This window comes from Aplysia californica, unplaced genomic scaffold, assembly GCF_000002075.1.
Source record: "Aplysia californica isolate F4 #8 unplaced genomic scaffold, AplCal3.0 scaffold00240, whole genome shotgun sequence".
NCBI classification, from domain to species: Eukaryota; Metazoa; Mollusca; class Gastropoda; order Aplysiida; family Aplysiidae; genus Aplysia; species Aplysia californica.
The window spans coordinates 256498-261918 of NW_004797510.1; positions in this window are offsets into that span (position 1 = coordinate 256498).

A 5421-nucleotide genomic window follows, 5' to 3' on the forward strand; every position below is an offset into this window, starting at 1 on the left:
AGAGAGAGAGAGAGAGAGAGAGAGAGAGAGAGAGAGAGAGAGAGAGAGAGAAAGAGAGGATCTCTCAACATAATATCTATAACTCAGTAATTTTAATCTATTTCCTTGCAGCGATTGCCCAGTTGGTGCAGAGTGTGTGGATGATGGTCACTATGGTGGGACTTGTTGTCTGGGACAAGCTCTTTTCACAAAGCCAGGATTGTGTCCCATGGTGAGTCTTCGACTAATGAGGAAACAAAAGGACAAGGTTCGACTCTGTTTAAAACGATGTATTGCGCATCATCGGATTTATTAAGAGAACTAGATGCTTTCACTGGAACCACCATTTGAATCGACAAGAGCACACTCCATAGAAAAAATAATCCAAGGATGAACCCTCCCCCCTACCCCCCAAACAAGGGGTATTGCCGTACGGCCCCCCTGCACAGACAAATTATGATCTGCTCATATGTATAATATATATATATATATATATATATATATATATATACACACACATATAAATAAGTCTACTTATCAATTTATCTATTTATCTCTGTTTATATAATATGTGTGGTTTCTTAGAAGACTGCTGAGAATGTCTTAGAAAGAAAAGAAATCAAATAAGTCAGTACTTCATGAAGTTCACGTGGGGGCGCTCACTGATAAAAGCAATCAGGATAAGATCAAATCAGTTTCTGGGACACCTGAAAAGACATAAAGGTCTTGAACATCTAGCTCTCACTGGCAAAATGGAATGCAAATGAGTCAGGGGTGGGTCCAGAGCAACCTACTTAGAGAACCTAAACAGACGGGTAACGGGGACAGATCAGGGTAAAGTAGCTTTTTAAAGAGCATCAGAGCAAATGAATGAATGGAGAACCACGATCACCGATGTCTGCCTTAGATCTGGCACTTGATGTTGAAGATAAAATATACGCACGCTTGAAAACCAAGTTCGATATTCCTTCGTCTGTCGAAATTGTTCCGAGTAGCAAGGTATGTTTGCTGGGATACTGTATCCCTTCTCTCAGCCCAGTTTAGCAAAGCAGGACCAAACTCCTCCCCTATTATATTGTGTCGATATGAGGCATACACACTCTTACATTAAAACAAAGAATGAATACATTTGATAAGTAAATCGCATGTGTGCAGTTATTGATAAAATTAAATAAAACATCATATTTTCTAAATGAGCATTATCATCATCAGAAAATGCCAGATCTGAAACACTCATCGTCGATCATGTTTCCAATTTTATTTCGCCTTTTGGAAGCTAATAATAATCCCACATTGACCTGGTTAGTGCGCACTTTGATGATAAAGGAGCGATGTTTGTGGAGTTTTAAGAAAATTGTTGGAGGACTCGAGTCCAGTTTTGTGCTGATGGTGAGCACAAAAATGGTCACATTTGCTGGAAAAAGATTTCATGCATTCTTACATGCTAGTATCGTCATGTGACATAGGGTAGAAGTCATTGCTGAGCAGGAGGTCTCATACTAGAACCTTTTCAGATTTTCATATCTTATATTTTGATAGATATTAAGCTCCACGCACATTCACATCAGCTACTGACTTCATGCCTGATAGAGATTTAAAAGTCTCTTGCAATATTGCAGGTAGTACGACTTTGAAAAGAACTGGAGCCATTACACAGTTTGCTTCACGACATCCGGGATAGTGAAAGGCTCTTATGTATATTCATGGCTCTTAACCCTAGCTTGCATGCCATCTTGAAATTGTTTCACCCCTATAATTGTTAACACACTCAAATATTGGAAATCACAAAAAAATGGCAACCATGGATGACTGCATACTATTTTCAAATAAAAACACATTGACAAAGTGTATCACTGCTAAACAGGAACGCGGTACACTTTCTATACTTCCAAATTACATAGTAATAACAGTTGTTTGTGAAAATCTATGAAGATTGCTTGAAGAACCTACATTCTCATCGGTATCTATCAAAGTCAAGAAGAAAGACAGCATCAGACCAATGCCTCTTCGTATAACACCGATCATCATTATGATGCTGCTCATCATTAGATTGATTATAAAGCAGACAGAAACAGAAATTCTGCGTAATTTCACTTGTTATTTATTAGAATATTGCATTTATGTATTCACTAAAGTTAACGTCACTAAAAAGTGCTCTTGGTGAACCATGCGTTTACAAAATGAGCATGAGAAGCTGGAAGTGTCTTGATCACTCCCACTTTTGGAATATCGTAGATTTTTAATAGTCGATAATATATTTGTGGAGAAAAGTATTTTAAAATATCTTAAACTTAACATTAAAAAAAGGTTTTTGAATAGGAGAAATATAATAGAAATCAGTGGTTAGGCTACCGGTCTCGTAATAGCGAGGTTGCGGATTCGAGGGGTTCGAGCCGCGGGCCCGACGTTGTGTCCTCGGGAAAGGTACCTTACAGACATTTTCCTCACTTCACCCAGGTGGGAATGGGTACCTGGCTATAGACAGCGAAAGATCTTGTCTGTATGTTAGTGTTTTTACGCCTATAAATGGCTGCTTGCATTGTATGCTTCCCAGTCGAGGTTGTTTCAGAATGCTCTCAGGTCTGTTGGGGTAATAGTATAGATTGAAAAGCGCATAGAGCTTGCTGTTGAGCGGGGATTTGAGCAATATAAATGCCATATATTATTTATAAGACTGGGCATACAATGCGCTTCTAAAAGCCTCCTGTGATTCTGAGTTTTTCAAACACCAGCAGCTGTTCTCCATCGGATTAGATAAATTAATGATTTCTATAGCGCAAACCCTCGTACAATACAACTCTAAGCTTATCATAAAATTAATATGCAGGAAAAGTTGTGGAATAGCCAATGCTATTTATCGTTTCTACTTTTGAATCACTAAGCATTTAATTTCAAAAAGATTTTAATAATTTTTTTCAGTTCATTTAGTGTATTAGACATTATTTTAAACTGTAGCTTCAGAGTTAAAATATACGTTTCAGAAGGGGTACTTTACTTGGATTCGAACTTAAGTTGCGTCTTAACACACTCTTCTATTCCAGCTGCGAATCAAAGGACAGACACACATGTCATAAGAGTTACATTTGTGAAAATGTCAGAGCATTCAGACTACACAAAATATAAAAAATCAACTTCTTTAGCACAATTTTTATGGCACTGGGTTTTTTTTTGTTGTTGTTGCCTTTTTTAAGTTTTTGTTTGTTGTTTTTTTGGTTTTTATTTAGTGTTTTTTTTCTGGCGACCTTTAGTGTCCATTTAAAAACCAAATAATAATCTGTGTATATTTTACTAAAAATTATCAAAGACATAAAAAATATCAGATCTCAGTTTCCAAGGACAATCTAGCTTTGGAATTCACAAAACTTTGGCGGCTAATATTCACGAATTTAACCTTTGATGAGGCCTCTCCTACCTCCCGACATCGATTCATAGAGGATACATAATATCATTTTTATAATTAAAAGTAAGACAACAGTACATGCTGTAAGATAACTCGATAAGAAGAACAAGGCCTAAAAATTGACGAGCCCTGATTCCATCATGTCGTGACACATTAAATTGTTTGTGAGCACAACAAGAGGTTGGTGATTGTTTTCCTCATACACTTCGGGACAGCAAGTTTTTTTCAGTGTTTAGATGACATATTTATGCGATTTTTTCTTGTTCTTTTCATCATCATCATCATCATCATCATCATCATCATCATCATCATCATCATCATCATCATCATCATCATTCACATCATCATCATCATCATCATCATCATCGTCGTCTTTACTGTAATACTATTACTGTAACATTGTTATCAGCGGCTCAATTATCGTTGTTGTTCTTATTTTTATTAATCAGCGTGGTGAAATCAGGCTTTTGTCAAAATTATCAAAATGAAGAAACTGCATTTTTCAAAAGGTTTGTGAAGTTTTATCGAATTCTCGTTGTTTTGTTTTTTTTGTTTTTTTGCTGAACGCCTTTCAAGCCCATTAAAGAACCTATTTATGTGTGTATTTTGCTGAGAAATATTGACTAAATGCACAAAAATGTAGATTTTCAGTTTCCCCGGACTCTCAATCTAAAGAAATAACTAATCTTTGGCTGCCATTTTCACACTGATTTTACCTCTGAAACCAGGTAACCACATCCTCTTCAATCGCAAATCTCTCGACTTCTATTCAAGATTAACGGGTATGTTTTTTTCAAAGAAAGCAAGATAAATGAACAGGCTTTGAGATGCTCCCAATAATTTCATATGCCCAAAATTTAACGAGTGTCCGATTCCACTGCGTCGTGACACATGTTATTATTGCTGTTATGTAATTTACATAGAGGTGTGTGCTGGCGAGGGATACAAAGATGTGACTGAGAGACAGAGAAGGGGGAGGCAAGGAGAGGGTGAGGTGTTGGGGGGGGGTGGTGGTGTGAGTGGTATAAAGCGAAAAAGTATTCGTAAAGAAGGAAGATGATGTGTTGAGAGAAAACTGGGTAAGAGTTGATAAGGTGGGTTACGTTCAGACGAATGAGTGCAAAAAGATCTATCGTTTCATGATTGAGCCTGTCTTGCTTTAGAGGATAATATAGAAACAGGAATGAGGGTTTGGAGAAAGCTGGGGCAGAGGGGTGGGGAGAGGGGAGAGAGTGGGAGAGGGGGGGGGGGTAAAAGGCAGTGAAGTAGTGGAGTGCTGGGATTGGATTAAAGACAGTAACAATCCTATATAAATCACGTAATACTTACGTTTGATACACGAACACAAAGCTCAAAGCTTTTGTGTCGACGCTTCCAGCTGGGCTCGAGTACTAATTTCAAGCATCTTTACGGTGAAAGAGAAAGTACTTTTAATAGACGTGTATATCGCCGCTAGAGCTTTTTGGCTAAGCACAAACTGTGCTCTTAATTTGTTGCTCGCTGCCAGGATCTTGCTGCTCGAAGTTTGCACAATGGGGACACCTCTGCCCAACCTGGTGCTGGTAGGATACTCGTTATAACGTATCTGCTATTTCCAACTGATGGACATTTAATTTGTATCTCTTATATTGCACATTTAAAAATAGAATTAAATGATATCTTTAAAAAATAACCTAATAATATATTGGCAGTATTGGTACATGTGCAAAGTTTTATCAAGTCTGTATTTTTTTCCACTGTCAAGAGTATCATTTAGAAAACTAGCAGTAGGCTACACTATGAGCTCTTTGGTAGTTCTACTGCCTGCCTTTTTCATCCCATTTTATTCAAGAGACCAATGAATGTGTTTCAGAAAAAAATTATGTTTTAGTTACCACTGAGGAAAGGAGGCCACGTCAAGTTGTGTGTTTGTTTTTTTTCAAAATTAAAAACGTTTGTGGCTTTCAGCTTGTTAGACTTTTCATGACTTAAAAATATATTATAATAATAAAGAAGAAGAAGAAGAAGAAGAAGAAGAAGAAGAAGAAGAAGAAGAAGAAGAA